Below are 19,649 nucleotides of genomic sequence, written 5' to 3' on the forward strand. Positions count from 1 at the left end.
AGTGATGATGCAGCACCTGAAAAGTAAACATGTCGGAGTCATCGCTGACTAGGAAGGGAGCTCGACAGCAGGGTAAATCACTACATAATCCCATGTTTGTTCCGTTTTGAAGTAAGAAAATGTAACGTTAGTCTCTCTGGTTGCTCGGCTGGTGCTTGTGTTTACTTTTATCCAGCTTGACAAGCATGAAAAGTGTATTTAGGTAACGTTAGCGTTAGCTGGTTAATGACGGCGGTAGAGCAAACTTTTTACTTCGCCAACACCAAACAAGCTTAGACTAAATAAAAATTTATATTATTTTGTCTTTTAGGCCTATATTCAATACGTTGTCAGATATATTCTTTGCTTTTTTCCCATATTATTGTCTGTTGACGTTGGAATATATTTGTGTAGGTGTGTGTTTTACATTTTATTTTAGTTTAAAAAAATGTAAAAGCACTTTGTCAGCTTGCTGTAAATAAACAATTAAAAATGATTGTACTTACTACAATGATTTAATAATTTCATGATTAAGCTTCCAGTGTTAACTTTCTGTAATAAGGTGAGAGTTAATACACTGCACTGTATGCAAGTGCATTTAGACACTTTATTAAATTTGTGTAAATAAGTAGTTTGTAGGATAACTGTATGAGTGTAATAAATTATAAAAACGTGTGTTGTCTCTGCAAGTGCTCTTTGGGTGACTTACTTGCCTTTACATAACAATAATTCATAACTAAAACAACAAGGCATATTGATTTGATGTAAATTGTGCTGTTTTACAAACTAATACTATCTTTGTCATTGCAGAAAACAATCATGTACACCACAGCAAGCATCCGTCTTGACAGATAGCATGAGACACTACAATGATCCCCACCTCAATATATCTACCCTGGCTACACTCTTCCCTCAAGGACCCATTTCACAAAGCTCATGAAGACGTCCAAGCAGTAACCTGTTGTTTTTGCACTTTTGTTTGCACTGTCAATGAACTAATGTTCTGTTTTTGAATAAACGTATGGAAATTCAAAATGTTTTTTTTTTTTATCCGATTCATCGATTAATCGGAAAAATAATTAAGCGATTAAGCGATTATTAAAATAATCGTTAGTTGCAGCCCTACTTAAGATATAGTTAAACTGGAATACAGCAGCTTTGAGATACTCAATGATACATTGAGCAAATAAATGATGTATAGAATACGAGGTATAATCTTTAGTACATACACTGAAAGTCCCATACAACAGCTTGCGCTGATAACAAGAAAGAAAACGGGACTGCAAAAAAATGGAATACAGACACTACATATGAGCAGCAGTAAACATGCGCTCAAAACATTGTTAGTGTACACTTGGCTACATTTCTCATTTGTTTCTGTCACCTGCCTGCCAAATCAGATATGATCACCATGCTCGATAACACCCATTTAACCTCCTTTAAGGCTGCTAACACTCCATGAAGACAACAAACACAGCAGAGGCAGGAGGAGGAGCACACACAGTAAAACAGAGACCTCATATATAATCAGGAGATAAAGGTAGAAAACTAAGAGGAACAGGTAGAGCCCTTAGACCGCCCGTTCAAAGTGTATTCACGTCCCTGTGACTTCTCGCCTTGAATATAAGTGTTATGGGGCCGTACTGCGAGGACGAAGTGTTCCCCACTCTGTACTGCCCCGCCCCCTTTGAAGGTCAAGTTTTTTTTGTTTGGTTTTTTTTGGGCTTTTTGTGCCTTTACTGTAGGGATAAGATAGTGGATAGAGTCAGAAATCAGGGAAATAAGTCATTTAAGGATACCTTTCCGATAGAAAAGGACAGCTGTCATTAAAAGTAACACATGAACACCAAGATTCCTTCAAGTGTTCTGCTGCTGATTCCCTCTGCTTCTCTATACGTTAGAGTGCCATAATGCACTCAGCATTCACAGACTGGGACATCAATATTAAACCGTTGCAGAATCAATATGAGTGCATACAGATTTCGATACAGCGCTGTAATGGAATAACAGTCAGGCTAAGAAACAAAACTGAAAGGAGAAGACAGGGTAAATAAAAGAAAACTGTGTTGAAGGTTGAAGCAATCTTGCACCTTATCTTAGACATTCTGAAAGAATTATGTCATCATAGTTCCACACACACACACACACACACACACACACACACACACACACACACACACACACACACACACACACACACACACACACACACACACACACACACACACACACACACACACACACACACACACACACACACACACACACACACACACACACACACACCTGCTTCCCAGGAGATAGTTTGCTAACTCATAACTTGCTGCAACATAATTCAGACAGACAAGCTCATCAATAAACCACCAGTCCAGTAAAAATAGTCATCTTGCAGGAACACATGAACACAACATGGACCGCTTAAACACCACATCTACAGGACATCACAATCTGTTCAGCTCTTACTTTGAGCTATTTAGACGATGCATTTATCCAAAGTGATGATTAGTGTTGACAAAGGATGGCCTCAAACACCTAGATCACCCACCGTTTCATTTAGAGCTATACAGAAACTCTTGTTCAGGGCAACAAAAAGAACTCAGGAGTTAGGGGGTCATTAAATAATAATCGGTTAAAAAACAAATGTAATCGATAATCGTTTTATAGTCCACATTTTTGTAAATGTTTCTTGTTGCATTGTGGGTTCTAGGATAGGCCTAATTCAAAACAGAAAAAAGGAGCACACTCAAACAGAAATAAAACTTCAGGGGCACGAGAGCAAAAAGAAAATAGATGACATGAAACAAAGCGCTGATAAAGGCTCTGTGCTGAAACGCGTTCATTGTTGATCCGTACGCTGCTACCCTAACAAAAATATCCCTTTAATTAACCCCTTTATGAATTCACAATGAACAAAAAGTCCCAAACAAACAAAACATGCAATATGATCTATGAAAGTTCAGTTCAAATTATCTTTTTAGTCCACAGAAAAAGAAGGACTTTCACTTTGCGATTACCGCTTTACTCCGCCAAACCAATGACATTTGATCATCCAGGACAGAGCAGCATAACTAGATGTTTTCCTATATTTTAGAATTTTAGATGATTATTTTAAAATCTTTTAATAACCACAAAAAGGAACAACCTTATAGGGAGAAATAGCTCACAGCGGACGGACGAGCGAGATTGAGCGAGTGTGTCATTACACACAGAGAAAGATGAAACAGTTCACCTGTTCTATTGTAACTTCATTAACCAGAGTAAAGTGTGCTCTGCACTGCAGACTGTAGTCTTTGTTAACAGATTGTTGCTGTCAAAACAGCTTCAAAACAGTCATAACACATCTGTGTGAATTTTTATTTGAGGCTTGCTGTCTGTTGAAGTAAGAAATGTCCTGATTTAAATGTTTAAAAATCCCAAAGATTCAAATTAATCAATAGATGCAGTCGGCATCGCGTCATAGTTTGGGGCGGGGCCTCCCGTGGAGGAAAAGAATCACAGAAAAAAAAAGAACTACAAAACGATTACTCGAGTACTCGCTTTAACAATGGGAAGAGGAATCGATTAGTGAAAATTTTGCATTTCTGCACCCCTAATAGGAGTGGGTTTTTTTTTGTTTTCTGTTCATCATCTAAACTCATCTATCCTTAAACATTTTTCTTTTAGTGTCTCACCCATTGGGTGATTGGATGTATCAAGGCTTTTTAAAAATCTATTGCATAAAGCCCTGTGCAGGATGAAAAATAAGTTCCATGATCTTGAAATTAAACATGACATGTTAACCCGACATTAGATGTTTTTAGTTTATTTTTGGGTGGTTGTATGATGTGTTTGAGTATATAAATGACTCTCTGCCTCCCACAATGACAATGAGAAAAAAATGAATGCAAAGAAATTCATCGGTATATTATACTGTAGCTGTCATGACTGGAATTTGACTTACTGTAATTGCATAACTATGTCAACCATGTTAAACAATTAAATTTTAATACACCAGTTGAACCTTAACATTACATTTCTCTTTCTTCCAATGAATATGAAAACAATGATCATTTCATCATTTTTAATTTTGGATACAAGATGTTCTCTACTCACCTGGAGTTGACTTTCAGTTTAGTCGTATATTAGGTTATTATTTCCACATGTAGCCTTAGTTTCATTCACTGGACCATGATAATTTTAAACTAAATGAGTTATGATGTCACTCAGACCTGCTAAACATGGAGGTACTACACACTTTTAGTGCGTTCACACTTCTACAAAACTCCTGAAAAACTGCATGTGTGAACGCAATCACACATTTCACTTTCACTTGATCCTAAGTTTCTCCTGTGGTCTCCTTGTATTATGACCGCAGAGTGATGTGAGAACCCAGCAGGATATAGTCTGCAGAATTCACCACGATTGATTGGGAGGTGGTGGAGATATTTATTCTCTGCGATTGGAGCACAGAGAATAAATAGCACATAATTAAACTGCTGCATTGCGCTTTGTTGAAATTGTCCATCAGACTGAATAGTCTCCTGCTGTGAGGGGCATCAAACAGATCAGGATATTTTCAGGGGCAGTCCTCCTGAAATTCTCTAGAATTTTTTGCAGAGAAACTTTCCCCTATCAGCCAGCTTCAGGTTCCTACAATTGTCCTGTTCTTCCTGGTGATGAATCAGACCTTATGGCCTGTTTCCACCTGATGATCTACGTGACTTTCTGGTTGGATGCTTTTGAAACTTAGTTATGTGTCCTCTCCCTTTTTGGTATGCCCTTAAATCCCAACACAGGAGCTTTTAAATATGTTGTTTGTTCTGCTTGCTACAGATGATAAAAACAAGAAGGCACCTTCACTCATACAAGGGGGTGAATCATTTCCTTTCCGATGTTGTTGAGACTTCATTTTGCCTTTATAACTCCATTCTCTAACATGATCTCTTAAAGCCTCCATGACAAAGTTAACCACAGTTTCTAAGGTTTACAATGCACTATTCTCTCTGGCTCAAGGCCAGCACAGCCAATGTCTTTAGAGCCCAGACAGATGTTATTCAGTCAGTCCAAACCTGGCAAAAGCAGCTCACAAACCACACTTTAGGGATTACTGATTACTGTTTCCAAAACAAAGTGTCTTTGTGGAAGAACTTGTCATGGTACAAATAACAACAGATATTCACTTCATGTAATCCGGACACCCAAGTGAGTTGTAACTATAAAAATGCAGAGAATGTGTTTTAATCGAAAATTTGGACACTTGATTCAAAGTTAAGTTCAGAAAAGAAATCGTGAGACCCCTTCATCACACAAATGTTTACTCTGAACAAAGTGAAAATGAGAGCTCCACTCCTCCTCTTTCCCTTCTGCTCTCTGATCTCATCACTACTTTTGAAACTGAACCTGCTGAGAGGGCAAAGTAAGCCTGCATTAGTGAGCCTTCTTAAATAACAAGATGGTGGATCTCTTTGCTCAGCTCACTCTTCATTTCATATGAGACATCAGGTTCACAAACAGAACATTTTCAGGATGGCAGTGACGGTAAATAGAAACACCTGCAGGGTGGGAGTCAACAGCAAGCTGCCAAAATGTTGCTGCGTTTTTGCCACAGCAGCTTGTAAATCAATCCACAGTATTCTTCATGCTGGTTTGGCAAGTAGACTCTCATGATTTGGAGGTATAATTTTAAAACCAAAGCAATCAATAGAGTGTTTTTCCAGGACAGGCTAATATTCTGCCAAGCTCTAATAATCTCCCTGGCTAGCTGTATGTTCACTGTCAACACTTGGCTGGACAGAGTGGGTACAGAATATGAGGCTAACCTATAAAAAGGTGCTTTCACTTGCAAGTTTGCAGCAATAAGAATTGCAAAACAAACATCATACACTTATGGTCAATCATTTTAAATGTGGATGTATACACTTACAAATATAGTTGTTTTACATACAAGGTATTAGAACTTTAGAATAAAGACAAAATGTATAATAATCTCAGATATCTGCATTCACACAAGCACAAAACTCCTGTTGCACATATTGTGATAAAGGCAGATCTTCTCATTATAATGACGTATAACAGACTCTGTTTCTTCATCTTCTTTTTACATCATGTCACACACACACACACACACACACACACACACACACACACACACACACACACACACACACACACACACACACACACTTAGGGGCAGTCAGCTTGAAATTCTCTAGAAATGTTCACTAGTGCATATTGGTTGGTCTTTGATTAACCGTACAACATTTCTTCTATTTCATGTCACAATGGTAAAAGAAGTCATTGAACTGAATGTTTATCTTCCTGTAATTAAATGATAAAAATGCTGTTCCTAGGAATGGAAGCCAGTTGAGGTCTGGAGGATCAAAACACACATCTGCATGGGAAAGAAGCTCTTTCTTTAACATTTATCTTAACTGGAATTCTCAGCATGCGTACAGTTATTTTTAGCCTGCAGCTATTTACTCCAATAAGTGATAAGTATAAAACGGAGCGCTCAGCATTATGCCATGGAGAGTGTCTTTATTTCCTTAATAGAAATCTAACCTACCGTATTTTCTGCACTATAAGGCGCACCGGATTATAAGGCGCACCTTCAATGAATGGCCTATTTTAGAACTGTTATATATAGGGCGCACCGGATTATAAGGCGCATAGAATAGAACGTGTTTACAACTGAACAAGGCTGGGAGATATTGTGAATATATAAATATAAATACGTATAAAATGTAACATATAAAACTACAAAAACAAAAGTACATAAGACGATAAGATTAGATTAGATAAGATTTCCCCAAATAATAAATTATTTCTTTGACGTTTCTCTTAACTCTCAAAACGTAGTTTTATACGTAGTGCATTCACAATAACTCAACGTTGTTCAAACGTTAATGTGCATATTCACAATATCTCCCAGCCTTGTTCAGTTGTAAACACGTAAAAGAAACACAGTCTGATACCGCTAATTCAAACGTTAGTGCAGGGGTGCCCAAACAGTCGATCGCGATCGACAGGTAGATCGCTGACTGATTCTCAGTCCATCGCGAGATGTTTTGTCAATATAAAATACAATTGTAAAATAGAAAAGTGATTTCAATTTCATCTCATTGCACTGTTTCCCACACACGATACCTGTGTTGGGAGCCCAAGTATACTTCCGACCTGTGTGTATTTAATTTTTCATTTATTCATGAAATTGCTGCATGCATGAGAGAGCGAGCGAGGGAGCGAGCGGGGGAGCGAGAGAGAGAGAGAGCGCGCAAGAGAGAGAGTGCAGGCATGCGCAAGGACGTGCAGGTAAAACCGGGGGGGGGTAAATGTTTTACCAAAAAGTAATATATAGAAACTATGCTACGAGTATTAAGCGCATTTGATGAAGCTGAAGCTACTTTTCTCTGCTCCTCTCTGCTGTCATGACTGTGAGCATCGCGGGGGACGAGACACACCAACAAACAGCGCAAACGCACACGCACACACACGCACACGCACACGCACTTGCACTGGAGCGCCAGCCACCACGCGAACCTTTTTACTTTTAGTGCCACAGCACACAGTTGATCCGTGATCCGTACGGACCGAGGTGGGAACACGCGTGACCCGGTCAAACAGTCGGTTGGACTTTACTCCGTTCACTCTCACCGTGTCTGCAGCTAATTTAACAAAAGCAAAATCATCTCACAGCAGCCTGCTGTAGTCTGTAGTCTGCATTATTTTTTACAGAACTCTCATTTATTATTTTCTGTTTGTTGTGTGAGTATTAAATGCGTTTGTAGGCTGTCGGTAAAGGCTATGGCTCACTATGTGGACTGGTAGATCTCGGCAGACTGATAACTTTAAAAGTAGATCTTGGTTCAAAAAAGGTTGGGCACCCCTGCGTTAGTGCATAACTCAACATTGTTCAGTTACGTATAACACGTAAAGCTCACTTTTTCAGTTCATTCCCTGTCCACGAATCCCTCGAATTCTTCTTCTTCAGTGTCCGAATTGAACAGTTGGGCGAGTACGGCATCCAACATGCCCGGCTCCCTCTCGTCATTATCCGAGTCAGTGTCGCTGAGCGCCGTGTACAACCAGTATGGATCAACCAATTAACCAATTGATCCATATATAAGGCGCTCCGGATTATAAGGCGCACTGTCGTTTTTTGAGAAAATTAAAGGCTTTTAAGTGCGCCTTATAGTGCGGAAAATACGGTACTTAAAAAAAAATTATGTTAAGAGCATTTACTGTCAGAGGACTGCTCTTTAATGTTCTTCTGTCCAATACTGAGATACTAACGCTGATGTACTGTATCTCAGTTAAATAAGAAAACATGAGATAGCTATACTAGATGCGGCTGTGGCTCAGTTGGTAGAGTCATCGCCTCTCAACCAGAAGATTGAGGGTTGGATCCCCAGCTGAGCAACATGTCCGATGTGTCCTTGGGCAAGACACTTAACCCTGCATTGCTCTCGCTGCTTCTGTGGTGGTGTATGAATGGATTAGTGTTGTACTTACTCTCTGATGTACGTCGCTTTGGATAAAAGCGTCTGCCAAGTGAATTGTAGAATTGTAGATGCTATGCAACTAAAAATAAAATAAACAATTTGAGCACATCCTATTTGGAAAAGGATACATTACTTTAAACATTATTCTAATAATACAGCTTCAATAACAAAGAGAGAGTCTTCAATAACAAAACTGTGCCCTCCTTTTCTCGCTTAGACTGCAGCACCAAAGACAATGTTTAAGAAGACTGCTGTATTAAGAGAGAGGTAAAAGGAGAAAGGAGTTGGTCAATCCATTGATCACTCTTACAAATCATTACCATTCAATTTGAACTATTTTCTGTCTGTGAGATGATTTACATGGAGCTCTATCATGCTTGTTTTGAATACAAATGGGACATAACTTGTTGTCTTTTTGTTGACACTTTAATTTACTTCAAAAATAAAACTTCAAACATTCTCATATTGAATCATCTTGAACAGGCATTTAAGAGTTGTATAAATGCTAGCTAAGCATGATGACTACAATGTCTGTATTTGACAACCTGGGAATTAAAACAGCCTGCTGTCTCTATATCTTTTTGGCCGAATGAAAATATGAAATGATGCCTCTTTTGTGGCTGTGAGCTCATCATTTGTGCTTTTGGGCCTAACTGCCAAAAAGCTTCAACTGGCTACTGGTTAACCTTTAAAAAAACAGACATTGCACTGTTTTACATTTTTGGCATTAAAATACATCAAAGCATCAATTGATGAGTGAAAAGTGAAAGTGAACTGCATTTAGCCATCAGAGGCAGGAAAATTGTTGGAAGAATATGGTTATAAGACTAGTCTTATAACCATATTCTTCTTAATAACTTTTTAACAGGTTTTTCTTTTTAGGGGGGTGGGGGTACAATTGGTTTTAAAGAAAAATAAACACTCCTTTTTATGAAAACAGAAGGCTTGGGATGCATATTATGCTTTGCAGTAAAGGAAGTACGGCATTTACTATGTTCAAGAGAAAAACTAGCTGCTGTTGCTATTTCTCTTAAAAGTTAGTTTTTTGATTCTAGATAAAAAGAAAGATTTTCTTTTTTTGCATAAATCTTATGGCATTCTTCTAACAAGACAAGTTTACTGCCCAGTCCTAATTATTACCTTCTAAATAACAAATGATTATCATACATGATGATGTTGAGGTTTTTTTTTTCAGACATGGAGTCTATTGGCAAAAAGAAGTTTTTTTCATTGAAAACAGATGCAGCAAACTTCAGATGCTTGGCATCAGTTACCATATATCAAAGAGTGAGAGTAGGGTTTCTTTGCAGAGCTGCAGTTATGTACTCAACCATCTTTTCCCCATTATACGGGAAGTGTTTTAAATAACAGGCACAGCTATAGCTGCTTAAGGAACACTCCTGATGTTAAAAAAAGTATCTTACAGACATAACACTTACAATATCTCTCTGACTGTCCTTGTTGGTCGTTTGAGCTCAAGAGAAGACACAGATCCAAGCCACAAGATCAAGCCCTACTTAAGTGGCTTGACCTTGTGGCTTGGATCTGTGAGAACTATAGCAAATGTAGATAATCATAGTGGAACAAGAAATGAACAAGCAATGTTTGGATTGAGTAGCTTACAACTCCTTTAGGCAGAGGAATGCCTGAAATACCCTGAACAATTGCACAGAGCTGCTAGTAAGTATGAGTGGCAAAATAAAGTGCACCAACAGCAGAAGAAAGGAGAAAAAATACCCCAATCTAGGCCCCTCAAAGTTGGTTTAATATCAAGAGCTGACTCTTTCTGTCTCTCTTTTCCACACGCATGCACTCACTCTCTCTCTCACACACACACACACACACACACACACACACACACACACACACACACACACACACACACACACACACACACACACTATAAGTAGTATAGCCTCAGACCTGGCAAGCAGTGCTCAAGCTCTTGGAGCAGCTTTCTCTCTAATTTAAAGTTGATTGCCGTGGGCCCTCTGTGTGTGACTAGTGAAATATGAGTGTGGAGAAGAGAGTATGAAGGCTTGGACTGAGTTAAGCTCTGTGTGCTGGTGATTTTGAAAGTGTGCATGCACAAGCATATTGGATGTCTGAGTTTGCCTATGTATATGTGCATGCATGAGTCTATGTCAAGGTCTAAGTGGAGCACACTGTAATGTGTATGTGTGTGTTAGTGCAGGGATTGGACTGCCAGTGGGAGCTGTCTGCAGGGAATCAGACTAAGCAGAAGACCAGTTGAATAACAGTATACCTTTCTTAAACCATAAAGAGGTGTTGGAAGGTGAGTTAAACTGAAATGAGCTGTAATGATCTTAATCATTGTATATGTGTAATTATCAAACTACACAAAGGGAATTCAGGGTTATATCCTTGCCTATGATCGGTTATGTGCATGTATTTGATTCATAATTTACTAGCAAATTACTCTAGAAGGTAGTCCCATCATTTTTCAGCAAAGACAATTCTCTTTGTGTTCCATAACATCACTGAGAAGTCACCTTAAGTGTTGCTCTAATAACTCTGATGAAAACAATAAATTGCAGGTAAGTGTACTACCCAAAACCGTGTTAAACTTTGTGTGTTTTTTTTTATTTTTTTATCTTGCAACCTGGAAGGCTCCAAAGGTACCAAACATGGAGATATCAGCCATGTTTGAATATGGAATTGCAACATTCTGGGAAATTTGAGCACTTTGATTTCCCTTCTCTTTTACTCCCCTTTGCCTCTGAGTCCAAAGAGCACATCTGTTCACTGAGTGCATTTCTTAATAACTTTTTAACAGGTTTTTATTTTTAGGGGGTGGGGTACAATTGTTTTTAGAGAAAAAAAAGCACTCCTTTTTATGAAAACAGAAGGCTTGGGATTCCATTGGTTGAAAAACTTCCTGAGGTTCAACAGCAAGGTGCCTGGTGTCTCTCCTTTTCCTTACACTGTGTGCATAAGGTTTCAAAGTGGTTAAGTGGTCAAGAGTAAGGAAGAGCTGATCTTACTGTACAGTCTCACAACAGTTGTTCTTTAATGTAAACGGAGTCTGGCAAGCAGGAGAACCATTTTTCCTAACCAAGACATCCAGCCAGTAAATGGAAATCCTTTTACTGCTGTAACCTACAAAGATACTGCAGGGAGCGGCCTTCACTCAGTTCAGACATTTACAGCAATAAAGCAGATCATGTAAACACTGTACACTGATAGACACATAATAATATAATAATAATAATAATAAAAAAGTTTATTTATATAGCGCTTTTCACAGACAAAGGTCACAAAGTGCTTTACATCAACAAAAAACAACAACAGCATACATACAATAAAAGAAGAAAAAAAAAATGAATACGTCATGGACGACATTATAAAATCCTGCTATAACCAGGAACAATTGGCACAATAAAACATAGATGAGTAGGTACACTGGGTGGACCTGATTACCCATAGGCCTGTCTGAATATTAACGTTTTTAATTGTTTTTTAAAAGACTCAACAGAGTCAGAAAGACGTAGCGAGGCGGGTAGAAAATTCCAGAGGATTGGTGCTATGGACTGAAACACACGATCCCCATGAGTCTTAAAATGTGTCTGCGGGACAGACAGCAGGTGTAGGGAGTTTGACCTTAGTGAACGGGTGGGTGAATACGGGTGAATGAGTTTTGATAGATAATCTGGGGCCTGACCGTGAATGGCTCTGAAGGTGAGAATGAGAATTTTAAACTTAATCCTATATGCCACAGGGAGCCAGTGTAGTGTTTTCAGTATGGGAGTGATGTGAGACCGTTTGTTTGACCTGGTGAGTAATCAAGCAGCAGCATTCTGGATTGACTGGAGACGGTTTAGGGCGGACGTGCTAAGTGAGGTGAAAAGAGCGTTACAATAATCGATACGAGATGAGACATGTCAGATATGTCCATACTATTCTGGTTGTAGGAGAATCCTTTGGACAATGAGAAAAAGTGTCCTCTTGCATGTTTACTGTCAGCCCATTGGAAAACATCTAGCTAACAGTTTGCTAGTCAGCTGTTTTACACCATTTTCATAAGCCCATGTAAATAGCTTGACAAGACTATTTAGCAAAAAGAAAACAACCACTGATAAAACTGCTGACTGTGATTTGGAAACTCATGTACAAAATGTAACACCCGTATTGTCAAATGAGAGGAAACGAAAACTACTCTTAGAGTCATAAAATGACCAACACACTAAATTGTGATTGGGCCAATCCCATTCAAAACAGCCATATTTGACCACCAAGCTACTACTACTGAACAAAGTAATAACATCTTAAGTAACTTCTGAGCATAATACAACAGATCAACCATAAACAGCCTGAATTTATATTTTCTGCTGCATGTCACAAGGCAGCAAAGAGGAAAGGCCTTTGCACACTTTAGTCTGTTTTCTTTTTTTGTCTGAAATTCCAGCACATGGATTCCATTCATGATTGACCAAGCTCATGTTGGGTCAATCAAGTTTGCAAACTGGTGGTCTTCTTTTAAATGTGTGGTTCCAGTATAGCTAGCAGGGGATCAAACTGGACTACTGACATTCTGAAATACACCTGGAGGCGACCAGGATAATTCTGCAGCTCCTTCAAAAACAGGTGAAACTCTCCTTTGCGCTTTTCTCGACGCATCCGGAAAAAAACAGACTCAATGTGCAAATGCTTAAAGAGTGTAAGAGCCACAATTCTCCTTTACAAATAGTTTTTTACTTTTGTATTAAATGATGTGCAAAAATAAATTTAACCTTATTCATAAAACACACACTATAGAGCCATCATTAAGCTCTGCTTATAAACAAGTAATTCATGGAGGTGTAACAGGCTAAAAGAGTGGTGAATATACCTAAAGTGCCATGAAGTTTGACTGATGATTTGTTTAAATCGTGGGAGACAATACTGAGCAACACGTAAAACACATTTTGAGCAAGAGAGCTTGCAGTCTTGTCTTTTACCACCTATCTTCCCTCTCCTCCTCCTGTGAAGCCCCCAGGCTTCTTCTTTCTGGTTGGTGTGTTTGCATTCCTGTTGAGCTCTATTTAAAGGCTTCATCACTCCACTGGCTGGAGGAATGCACATCTGTAGGGAGATCCAGTCCCACTGTCTCAGCCTCTTTCTGTCTGTCTGTCTGTCTGCACAGTATTTGTTTATAATAGGACTTATTACGCACCAACCTTAACTAATACAGGAGGAACTACAATTATGCTTATACATATACAAAAGCATAGAGAAGGATGACACTTGTGTTGTTTATCACATAAAAAATTGTATTGAATGACACGTGATTTTAGTGCTTTATCTTTACACAGTGAAGTGTGTTTCAGTGATTGAGTTTGAGGACTGAAAGCAAAACAAGTAATTAAAGGCTAATGCAACAATTGAGTTACTTTTGATGATTGCGGCTCTCTGTTGTAAGCCTACATTTCCTCTAGCCTACAAGGACAAATAAACAGTGTTGCATACACAAACACACAATCCTCACTCACAACAGTAGCCTATATCACTCTGCAAAAGTCTGAAAAAAATGGGATGTTTTATTTTTATTTTTCAATTTATTATATTTGACCATATATTCTAATAGCCTATATGTTTCAATAAAGTCTGATTTCTTCTTCTTTCTGACAAAGCCGGCTTTGTACTAAAACGTGTTTATTTAGCCTCATCATAACTTACATAGACATAAAAAAAACAAATTGGCCTACGTGATTTAACGTCATTCATTTAAGTGACATTCTTAGACATAGTATTATTAAGGCGAATTAATTTATTCAGGCAATATATTCAAAACCAATGTCAATGTGTTCAGGCTTCTACTTAGGCTAAAGAGAGACCAACACACAAGCTAGCAGCGTGACACATCCCCACTGTGAACAACATTGGAGTAGATTCCCCCCCTCCCGGTCCCTCCTGTCCCGCGTAGTGAGGCGGATCAACTTTTCGCCCCCCTACACGCAAACAGCCTCCTAGCCGCTAATTCACTCCGACCCGGTTCAAAAAAAGTTTCAACAACCAAAACTTACCTTGAAATATGTCCCCGAGTCAAACAGCCATTATTATGTTGTCGCCTTCCATGGTTGGTACTTTCTCGAGTTATTCTTCGGCTCCCCGGAGAGACTGGAGACAAGCTAGCGGGGTAAGAGAGCAACAAAGTCGGACAGGCAGAGAGGGAGGAGGGGGAGGGAGGATAGACAAGTCGGCTGACGCCTCGTTGGGTGAACCGACTGTCAATCACCTGGTTTAGGGGGCGGGTCCTAACTGTAAAGGATTATGGAGGCACTGATCCTAGTACTGAGGTCTAAGGAATGTGGCATGGAAAAATAGACACAGACAGGAATATGATGTGTTTTTTAATATTTACATCAGTTTTCATGTGAAATATTGCAGGAAACAGACATTACCAGTGTTTAGTTTTAGCTTATATGATGAATTGAATAGTTGAATTTAATATATAGATAGGCGATATATCAACATGAAATAGTATATTTTGTACCTAACCCCTGTCATTTCAGATAATCCAAATACCACCTTCAGACTTCACAATGAGTGTTTTAGTATGAGGAGGAAAAGGGGGTAAAAATTAAAGTTAAAATTAATACAAAAAAACCTAACTTGTTTATTCATCTAAAGAAACAAGTTAGGCTTGTGTTAACAGTGTGTTAACAGTGTTGTTCCCTGATACATTCTGTATACAAGTGAAACAAGTTCATTTCAGGGTTTTCTCAGTTTCCAGATTGCTTGTGAATCCTCTCAATGAATCAGCATGCAATGTAGAATATTTATTTATTATATAATATACCTGATACTTAATGGGCAGAAACACATTAAATCCATTAATTGTTCCAGTGCTCTTTGAATTGGCAGAAAATAAATTGGTTGACAGCGACAGCTCATTAACCAAGGTAGTGACCTTTTCTACTCCCTGAAATAGATGTGACACAGTCTGAAACACCTCCACTGCCTCAAAACTACCCAACAGTCAAATTAACACCTCTCTGGTACATTTCAACAGAAACAATCTGAAGGCTCCACAAAGGCCAAATCTACTGAATTGGTCTTTTACATTTTTATCAGTATTCAGTATCGGCTTAACTTTACTGTCTGTCTTTGTCTTTGTTTTCTCAGTGTTGAACTCTTTTTCATATTTGTTTTGTACATACCCTTCAAAGGTATAGACTTTAAAATAACCAAGTTATAGCAATAAGCGTTTCATATATATACTGTATATGTCTGGTTCTGAGTGTTGTTAATTCAAATCTTCAGTCATGATGCCTGTAGTTTGTAGTGGTGCTGGACTGGACTAAATCTGCTCCTTGTCAGTAATCTTCCACCTCTCTTATCATTGTTCTCACACATCATGTTTCTGGGCTTTTTATAAACAATTGTTGTTCTGCATATTGCAGAAGAATTCCCAGGAAGGAAAGTATCTTCCTCTTCACTACTGTTATCATAGTAACAATTTGTAATGCTTGTAAACTGTAGATTGTCTATCTATGATATTGCATTGTATTTTGGTCATGTTTTCTGGCCTGATAAATTCCTGAACAGACTAGTTAATGTACTGCATAAAGGAAAGAAAATCACATAAATTATTTATAAAGCAAATGTGTCTTCTTGAATAAAAGATTGGCTGAGCGATGCAGTGACTGTGACTGCGTCTCAGTCACCACACTTAAAGACTCACTGAGTCTTTCCCAGTTAGTGTTAAGTGCTGTCCCTCTGTGAAATCCTCAAGTTTGTTACAGCTCTGATGTGGACTTTTCAACTGCAAATTATTCACATTTCAAGATTCTACATTTCTTCAGACTTGTGTTCATGGCGGCTTGTGGGACATGATCGACTCTAGCGTGATAGTTAACCCCCAAATTAGAAAAATTCTCATTTACTGAAGATGTAAAAGAGAAAAAAAAAACGTAATGTCGACTTTGCAAACAAGCATAGCTGTGTCATGAAAACGTAAACAAGTTGAACTGACAACATGTATCCTAGTATTTTACTTTTGTGTTTATTTATAGTATTTGAAGAGTTGTTTGTATTTTCAGCAAAATATTCACAACATATTAATATTTATGCCCTTTGATAGAGGGCTAAAACAGAAAATCACCGTGATGAAATAAATACAAATACATACAAGAGGTGGGATCTTTATTTTTTATTATATAATGGTGTATCTTGTTTCCAGGCAACATGTGATGTCATGATAGTATGTCCCATTCTTACATTTTTTTATACCATGTTAAGCCTTCAAGGACTAACACACTGCACACCTGTCAATCAAAGTCTGTGAGGGTTCAGTGTTTAGGATGTAGGGTGGATATTGGGATTGGGCCTACAAGAAAATTGTACTTACAATTATCACACTTTGAATAGGACATGTGCTTAATTTACCAGACCTGAGTATTGTTGAAAGTTAGATTAACTGCTCAGACAGCTTAGATCGTATCATTACATCCCAGTTTATTAGTTTTGACATGAAAATGCTAAAGGTTTGCCCAAACAACCTGTTGCATTTAGTGAGAAGGATGTTGCTTCCCCCTGCTGTGTAATCATATTCATTACATATAGAAGTTGACACAGATGGCAGGAGAATGGACTTACATTGTATACAGCAACAGCTTAGCAGGATCAGGCAGGAAATCACCAAGCATGCATTCTCGTGCTTTAAAATATGAATACAAAACACCAGAGAAGATTTGTTTGCAGTTCAGTAAAACCGTCCACAACCTTTGTAGAAGGACATTGAAAGTTTTTGGATTCTTTTCTGGTTTCTTGAATGTTTTCCTTCATAAATATTTTTTCAAATCATTTTGTAAAGCTTTTATAATCAAAATGTGTGTGTTGAGGGGCAGACCCAGGGACCCCGGCTGCTGCATATCTAAATGAACAACCGTGCATTCTTCTTTATTTTCTACTGGCAGCTTTGTACAGGGAAAAAAAATAAAGGATAAAAAAAGACATGCACATCCCTCAGTGGGTACTTGAGCCAAATAACACAAAAAGTTAAAGAGCAGCAAAACCAGCTCAGTCCATTAATCAGCTCCTGTTTGAAGGATTTATTAACAAGTGATGTTTGGAGCATGCTCTTCCTCAGACAGAGCATGTTTGCTCCAAACATCACTTGTTAATAAATCCTTCAAATGGGAGCTGATTGGTGTGGGGATCTTGTTTTGCTTCTCTTGTACAGGACACAAGGGTTGATCTCCAAATGTTTTCCTACTCATGTTTGGGTCTAGGAAGTTGATATGGGATTGTATGAAAGAGGCATTGCTTGGTGTCTTGATGATATATGAGAAACAGGGCCGCCTACAGTTTGTAAAAAATACAAAATAAAAGAGACATGGTCAGTTGTTTGTCATTGGAAGATGGATAATTAATATATAGGTAAAATGCCTGCTGTGTAAAAGGGCTGGGGGTATTGCAATTTAACAGACGTCCGTCTCCTAGTCTTGTTTTAAAACTTCTGTTTGGATTCTGATGTCTTAAAACTGGTGGTTTGCTGTCTGAGTTAACACGGGGTATAGCCTTTGATTTGTTGTCTTTTTGTCTTTTAACAGCGAGGGGGTGGAATTAGGGGTGTGGTATATCATTTATTGAAGGGGTGTGGTCTGTTTTTAATATTAAAATGAGGTGCGGCCTGTGCTTTAAAGTTCAGGGAGAGGTCTAAAGAGGGTATATGCTTTTTTTCATTCAGGATAGTTGCTTGTTAACTGAAGGGCTGTGGACTGTGGTCTTTTGCGTGGTCTGATTTATATGATGAAAAGACGGGACGGGGTGTGGCTTGATTTGGGGAGTTTGTGATGTTGAGGCATGATTCCAAAACCACAAACCCCAGAGTACATGGTCTCCTTAAAGCAAGTTATATACGTATGTGTTGTAATCTGAGGTTTGTGAATGTGCAGAGGGGCGAGGTCTGATGGGACGTGGCCCTGTGTGTTCTTTTTTTTTTTGACAAGCTGGGCTGGGCTTTAGGCTCGTAAACATTAACTCAACATGCTTAGCTTGTAATTTATTTGAGGGGTCATTTGACCCAGCAGCTGGGTACACTTGATCAAACCAATTGCCTGAAACAGATTTCTTAGTATGTGTGAACTTCTAGAGTGGCAGTGGGAAATATTTAATCTATGAAAGATTTAGCTTCAAAAGCCACCCTTTTACTGCTTGTTCTCTGTGGATGATAGAGATTCTCAGCTGAGGAAAGATGTGCATGATTATTAGTTGAACTGTAAAGTTAGTAATGCAACTGAACACAGCCTTGATGTTACAGCAAGACAAACTTAACATCACACAAACACAAATGAATATGTTTGTCTTTACATTTTCTCCTCTTGTTTTCTGTTTGATTCCAGCGATGTGAAACTTACTCACAATCTCTCACAGCAGTCTACAGTGGATTAAATGATTTGTACTTGGTCATGAATTACTGGTTTTGCAGCTACAAGGAAGATTACAGAATTGTCTCGGTACTTACCTCATTTTACATTTATTAAAGCATTATTTTAATTTGATTTGACCAAATTCCAAGTAATTTTAATGTATTAAGGAACAATGTCCACTTCAGATGACTTCACCAAATTGTTGTAATCATGTGTTATTTTAGACATTAGGGGAAGTTTCAGAACAGGCCACCATTAATCATCTGCTGCTCTTTCTCTCATCATTGGCAGCTGTCTCTTTCATTTGCTTTCTGTCTCCATCATCGGCTGCTGTCTTTGTATTCTTATCCTTGTGGGCGGATATAGCTCCTCGTGGGCGGCTGTTGGTAGAGTCGTCACCTCGTAACCAGAAGGTCAAGGGTTCCATCCCCAGCTGGGCAACATGTCTGATGTGTCCTTGGACAAGACACTTAACCCTGAATTGCTGTATATGAATGTGATTAGTTACTTCTGATGGATGATACTACATAACAATCATACCATCAGTGTGTGAATGGGTGGGTGTGACCTGTGGTGTAAAAGTGCTTAGAATAGTCAGAAGACTAGAAAAGTGCTATATAAGCTCAAGTCAATTTACCACAATAATGGAGCACTAATTGAACAGCTTTAACAAAAATCATGATGTCACTGATGAACAGGATATCTCTTCTTGGAATAATGGAACTGAGTGTCAGACCTTTTATGAATGGTGTGACTTGAGGTGTAAAAGTAGTCAGAAGTATAGAAAAGCGTTATAGGCTCAATTCTCTTTACCGTT

The 19,649-nt window shown here is 38.5% G+C and overlaps 1 protein-coding gene across 1 annotated transcript in view; it reads right to left on the reverse strand.

Moving 5' to 3' along the window:
• Window positions 1-14,627, reverse strand: part of il11ra (interleukin 11 receptor subunit alpha) — a 61,024-nt gene extending 46,397 nt beyond the window's left edge. The window contains exon 1 of the mRNA XM_020630582.3: window positions 14,483-14,627. The gene's annotated coding sequence lies outside the window, so the exon portion shown is untranslated. The remainder of the gene's footprint in view (window positions 1-14,482) is intronic.
• Between the last annotated feature and the right edge of the window lie 5,022 nt (window positions 14,628-19,649).

Source organism: Labrus bergylta, chromosome 17, assembly GCF_963930695.1.
Source record: "Labrus bergylta chromosome 17, fLabBer1.1, whole genome shotgun sequence".
NCBI lineage: Eukaryota > Metazoa > Chordata > Actinopteri > Labriformes > Labridae > Labrus > Labrus bergylta.